General features: G+C 34.9%; 1 long non-coding RNA gene across 1 annotated transcript; it reads right to left on the bottom strand.

Moving 5' to 3' along the window:
* Nucleotides 1-4,946: 4,946 nt before the first annotated feature.
* Nucleotides 4,947-5,713, bottom strand: LOC141700863 (uncharacterized). The gene is made up of 3 exons (XR_012566551.1): nt 5,606-5,713; nt 5,237-5,363; nt 4,947-5,139 (listed from the first exon to the last, which is right to left on the bottom strand). It is a non-coding gene; the product is annotated as an uncharacterized LOC141700863 (long non-coding RNA).
* Nucleotides 5,714-6,946: the final 1,233 nt, after the last annotated feature.

Raw genomic sequence — 6,946 nt, forward strand, 5'->3', positions numbered from 1 at the left:
GCCTTCTAAAGGTTGATCATATAGCCCATTTGAGGGAAACTTTTGAGGTTTTGAGATATCACAAGATGATGTTGAATTTCGCCAGGTGTCCTTTTGGTGTAGGATCTGGAAAGTTTTTAGGATTAATGGTCTCCCAGAGGGGAATTGAGGCCAATCCTAACATGATAAAGGCCATCCTGGATATGGAACATCCACGCTCTGTAAAGGACATTCAGAAACACAATGAAATGATTACTGCTTTGGGACGGTTCATCTCCAAGTCCGGAGACAAGTGCCAGCCATTCTTCAAATCTTTAAAGAAAGTAAAAGATTTTCCTTGGACCGATGAATGTCAGATGTCGTTTAAGGAATTAAAGAAATACAAGGTTCAAGCCCCGTTGTTGGCCAAACCAGTTCAGAATGAAAGTCTGTATTTGTACTTGGTTGTTTTTGAAAGAGCCTTGAGCGTTGTATTGGTAAAAAAGGAAGCCAAAACCCATAAACATATCTATTATGTCAACAAGATTCTACACGCAGCTGAGTTGAACTATTTAACTATAGTAAAGTTTGCTTTGGCCTTGGTCATGACTTTAAGAAAGTTACGTCCCTACTTCCAAGCACATAAAATCGAAGTGTTAAAAAATAAGCCTTTGAGAAACATCATCCATAGTTCTAAGGTCAGTGGAAGGCTGATCAAATGGGCTATAGAGCTTGAAGAATTTGACATTAAGTATAAGCCTAGAACATCGATAATAGCTCAGGTCTTGACTGACTTCGTGGTTGAATGTACTATTGACAACCAAGAAGTCGGGGGCAGGAAGATATAACTCAAGGCATGGATGGCCAAGATGGAGAAAAGATAGTTGAGAACAAAGAGTTCTGAGTGCTCTATTTAATGGGGCATTGAAAAAATTCAAGTGGAGCTGGGATGATTTTACAAAGCCTCGATGGTGTCTTGATTGAGTATAATATAAAGTAAGATTTTCCTTCCACAAATAATGAGGCGGAATATGAAGCCCACATTGCAGGACTTGGCTTAGCTGGAACCTTGAGGGTTAAAAACTTGAAGGTCTGTGGAGACTCGAAACTTGTGGTGTCCCAGGTCAATGGAGAATTTGAGGCGAGAGATGAGACCATGGCCATATATATGCGACTTGTGAGAGCTGTGATGACTTAGTTTGATGAATGTCATATTTGTATGGGACAAGTAAAAAGCCAATCAACTAAAGCATGGTGGTAAAACTAGTTTTTATGGCACTTATCGGTATTTCTTGGAACCAGATAAACCGTTGAGAATGATTATAAAGTTTGGAAGAACTGAAGCACATTCAGTTACATGTTGTTATTTAGGATCGCTAGTATCACTACAAGAAAAACGGCTAAATATGACCGAAATTTTCCAGTCATATTTAATCAAATTTGACCGCTGGCGGTCGTATTTAGCTAAATACGACCGAAATGTGTCGGTCTTTTTTAGGCTGGTCAAATTTAGTGAAATCGGTCAAAATTAATTAAATTTGACCGACCAAATATGACCGCTCAAATATGACCCACTAAATTTGACCGCCTAAAATCGACTTCAATCGGTCAGTTTTATATTTTGACCTTTGACTTCAAAATTTTCGTAAAAATTAAATTTCCCGCCTCTGGTCACAAAATACCACGGGTATCGGTCAAATTTATAAATTTGACTAGGTTATTTTTTGGTCAAAATTGTAAATATGACTCCGTTTGTGTTAGTCGAATTTATAAAAATGACTGATTTTGATCAAATTTAAAGAGCAAATGTGACTAATATTAGTCAGATATAATTATTGTATGAGATATTGGTATGTTAAATGTGACGAAAAGCGGACAGATTTAACATACAATTATTTAAAAAAAAACCGGCCCTGTGAACCAGTATATCCATAACCTGTATATCCCATCCACAATCTCCAAAAATAAACAAAAACTCAAACAATATAAAGATAAGTTTAAATTGTGCCATCCGAATAACTTCCTTAAAACATCCAAAAGGTTATACATGCCAATATATTGTCAAATGTTTGACATCTAATAGCTCAACAAGTTAAGCTAGGCTGGGAGATTGATTGTTCAATCCCAAAAAGTTAACCCAAAAGGAGACATATCACATAAGTTTTTGTCCCAAAAAGTTAGTTACCAAGGAGAAATTAGTTGTTATATCCCAAAATAATTATCTAACAGATGATATTAGTAGATATTTGAAGTTCATTCGACGGCAAAGTCAACCTACTTGTACTAGTTAGAGTACTAGTTAGAGCTGGGAGTGTTACGCTAATGGAGGGAGTAATTCTCAGCATCTTGATCTTCATCATCTTCATCGTTGTCTTGGAAGTGGTTGTCATACAAAGGAGCCTTTTCAATTCTAGTACCCTGCAATACATGGTATACATTATATAAGAACACAACATAAAAGAAATTAGCTTACATTATCACAAAATTTGTATACTGCCAACAAAGGTGTCTTTACTCAGCTGAGGATTTAGAAAAACTTAGTAATATTATTAACACAGGCTATATTATCACCTGCAATAACTTTCAGAAGTCTGTAATAGAAACTTAGTTATAGGTAGTGGTTCATGGACCAAATAAATTTATATTTGTTATTTTTATGCTTCCTACTCACTAAGTGATATTACTTTTAAACCACGTAACAAAAACATGCACAAGGTGTGGTTAGTTATTATCTTACAAATTCAGGCACCATTACAATTATAAAACATACATTCCAGGTGTGTCACACATAAATTCCAGCATACACAAGTTTAGAGATACAGGTAAAAAAGCTATAATTTCCAAACTGTGAAACCCTTCCATCAGCCCAGAATTATAACGATAATCCTGAATAATTGTACACGAGTACCAGAAATTTCAGGCATCACAAATCAATGTCATCATATTCTTATTTCCAAAACCTTATCTCTTCACATATAATTATTGTTTAAATCTAAGCTTTTAAAAATGGCTGCCTATACATTTCATAGGCATTGTGTTTGTGTTACCATTCAACTCATCTGTCATTCCCTACTGTCTGAACCACTCTTGAAGAAAAGGCCAAGTTGAGCTATTTGACAAGAAGCTCCTGCTTTAATGCAATCAAATAATTATGTAGACTACAGTTATTTTAGGACAATTTTTCACCTACAAACATACTTGAAATTCAAAACACCCCTGCCTAAACTTGTAAAAAATTAATACACTACTATTTTTTTGTCAATTTTCTCCAACCGACCTTTAGATTTTCTTGTTGTTGTGAAGCCAAATATTGTAGCTAAAATTTGGTTCACTTCCTCAATAATTTAACTCAAACTATCCCCTTTGTTAGAAATAATATCTTCTTGCATAAAACCTAAGTGGGAACTAGCTAGCACTTGTAAATTCATGGAAATTTCCTTCCCTTTATATGGTTTTGCATATTCTGGTCTCTTTTTCTTTTTTTACCAACTTTATTCAAATAATTTAACCACAGTTGACTTTATAACTTTATTGACTATTTATAGAAAAATATGAATAGATTCACTTCACTTGCTTTTCAAGGAAGCAATTTCCTTACTATATGTACTTTATTGTTATAAAATGTTTATAGTACACAGGCACTTTTGGCTCCATATTTGTTTTTGAATAATAGTTTTGAAGAAAATATAATATAACTATAGAATCAAATTTATCTCTATAGTTTAGGTAATGTGTATTACTGTAACTGAAATAAAGATGCCGTAGAAAATTATATGAACTAAGATAAGAAAGGTACCTCCAAAATGACTTTTTTGTTCAATGCCATGGCATCAACAACAAAGGCCGTCCCAAGCCGCATATATTCAGTCCATAACTCCTGCTGCTTCGGGTCATCTCGGTTCGGGAATGCTGCAGTGGCCAAGCTTTGTATTCGATCATTTAGTAATGCACGTGGCACCTCCGTCATCTCCAGGGAATGAACCATTAGGTGTATCTCACCAGAAACCCTGACTATCAAATCCAGATTATCATCAGAAATTGGCTGGGAAGAGGAACGAGAATTCTGTGTACTTTGGAAGCTAGTCAGTTCCGCTGCCTTGTAGCCTCCTATAATTTCAGCTACCGGATGTCGAGGATGAAGGACAGATATTCCCTTTTTCGGGGGCCTCGCTAGGATTGTTAGGCTCAATTCATTTTTCCGATGTATCTTCTTCAAACTAGCTGGTGATGGAGGTGGATCCAAAGTCATCTCTTCCGGTATGGATTGTGAAGCCCGCACCCTTTCCATATCTTCCTGCAACATGTAAAAGACATAAGTCCAAATTTACACAATCAAGCTGAAAATTGTTAAGTAACAAGAACAAAGAATTTAAACTAACTATAATTATATATATACTGCACGGCATTTACTTTTTAATCATGTTTGACGATTTGAATTTGAGAGTGCAGAACAATAACAATAAACCTATGAATAGATATGTTGCACAAAATTCTCTTTTAATTTTTACAGGGACGTTATTGATATCAAAACATTCTCCAAAATGAATGTAAATGTATGATCATATAAATGTAATGCTACTTGAATTATGTGTATGTATACCTTCAACTTTATAGTAGCCGGATTATCAAAGTGGTATACGTGGTCCATAAACTCCATATCAGAAATAGGTGCTTGTTTTTCCTCTTCAAGCCTCTGTAATTAAAAACATCAATTTACTTACAAATGGTTTACTTACAAATCATTTTATAAATTAGACATCTTATAATGTCTAATGAGCGTAAAGATTAAGGTACTTGAATCTGAGTAATCAAAATAAAGAACTAGACAAAAATTATTACTCACTAAAATTCGTATACCTCACGTCTCTCGTCAAAAGGCATTGCCCCGCTATAATGTTGATGTTCCAGCTGTGCTCGAGCATTCTTGGATTTGATAGACCTCTTCTTAAACAGGTCAGAATCCCAGTACTCATTGAGGCCGTCCCAAGTCCGCGGGCTGAAGTAATGTGGTCTGAAAGAACGTCGAGTAGCCGTGGTCGATCCTCCATTTCTCGCGTCATTAGCATCCCGCTCTGCCCTGGTCTTCTCCTGATAGGGAAGGCTCTTCCAATTTTTCTTCAAATACTCTTTTACCGCTCTATCCCCCTCTTCTTCAACTCCTTCTGGATAAGCATAGTACTTCTACCAAACGAGATACACGTACAAGTATAAAATTAAAAAGGTAAACAACTGCGTATAATTAATATGAAAAAATAAAAGGCATGAAAATTAAAAATACCTTAAATTCCTTAATACAACGGTCATAGAAGGCTTCACGTTCTGCTCCCTTTGATTGATGTGTATATTCATCCCAATTTACTTTAATTATGTAGCTCAAGGTCTTTTTTTTCTTAGCCTCCTTGATACTACAATTATTAGTTACAGTCAGATTTTTTTATAGTATATATAACATACTAGGATAAAATAGTCTTATGCTATTAGACATGTAATTTATACACTAGTATGCATCATAAGGAACAGATTAATCTTAATAATCAAGCAGGTAAAGGTATAAGTTTGTGCACATTCAATTGTATACACACAGTACTACACTTGTATCAAACCCGTATATATGTATAAGCAATATGTAGTAGGAAATAGAAATTACTTTCTTCCTTCGATAAAATGGACAATCTGCCTATCCGCATCTGTGGCAGGTCTCTTATTGTAGTCACCAACACAGCAGCTACGTTTAGCTCTCTGGAATGTTATATGCGGTACAATACGACTTTTCTGTCCTTCATCACCATTCTCCTCATCATTGTCATCATTATCGCCACCTTCCTCCCTATCTCCTTCATTTTCCGTTCCACTGCCATTCCCTCTACCAGTACCCCTTCCCTTTCCACCCCTTCCCTGTCCACCTCTTCCCTGTCCACCTCCCCCTCTTCCGCGTCCACCTCTTCCCCGTCCACCTCTTCCCCCTCTACTACCACCATTCCAGCTGCTACTAGACCCCAACGCCATAAGAATCACAAACAGAATCAACAAAAAACTACACCTACCAACCTGGATATATTAAAAAAAAACAACAAATATCAAAACTAATTTATAGAACATGTTAAGATAAAAAAAATTAGACACAAATACATAAATTCAATCTTAAGCTCAAATTAAGAAAAGAGACAGAGTACTGCTTAGTATCACAATAAGATAACACAAACATAACATAATAAGAAAATTATACCTAACAAATACATAACAGCTGATAAAAAAGACTAAATTTTAGTTTGTTTATAACCAAACATAATAAGATAACACAAACATTAACAGAAAATACAGATTTAAGGGTGGAAAATAGAGATTCAAACTTTAAACCCACACATACAAAAAAGTGATGAAAATATCAAATAAACACAATTAAATCATCAATAGAACAAAATAATTATCCAAAAAGGAGAATAGACAACCGTAATCAAATGTTAATCACCAAAATACCCAAAATATACAAAACCCTAAATGGATAATAGTTTCTCAAAACATTACCACCGTGATTGCTAAGTTTCGCTTCATTTGAATGAGCTTTTTGGCTTCGTTGGCTAAGTTTTTGGAGAATTTGAAGTCTGAGAGATAAAACCCTAGTATTTCTGTGCGGCGCTGTTTAGGGAGATAATGGATGGTGAAGTCAACAAAATGTTATAAAAAAAATTTATATACAGGCTTAATATGACCGCGTCGAGTGAATTTTTCCCGTGTCATTTAATTTTGACCGAACCCGGTCATATAATTTGAGGCTTCAGTTTAACTTCCAGTAGCTACTGCCCAATTTTTCCTGTTTCCAAAATAATACAATTTAAACATTACAAAGTTCTAAATATGAATAAAAATCATGAAATATAGTAAATTTAATTAAAATAAGTAAATATCAAATTTACGGAATGTATTAAAATTCATGAAAAATGTCCTACTAATATCCGCATTGGTACAAATTAACTAGAAAACAATTGAA

This window comes from Apium graveolens, unplaced genomic scaffold, assembly GCF_009905375.1.
Source record: "Apium graveolens cultivar Ventura unplaced genomic scaffold, ASM990537v1 ctg3000, whole genome shotgun sequence".
In the NCBI taxonomy this organism is placed as follows: Eukaryota; Viridiplantae; Streptophyta; class Magnoliopsida; order Apiales; family Apiaceae; genus Apium; species Apium graveolens.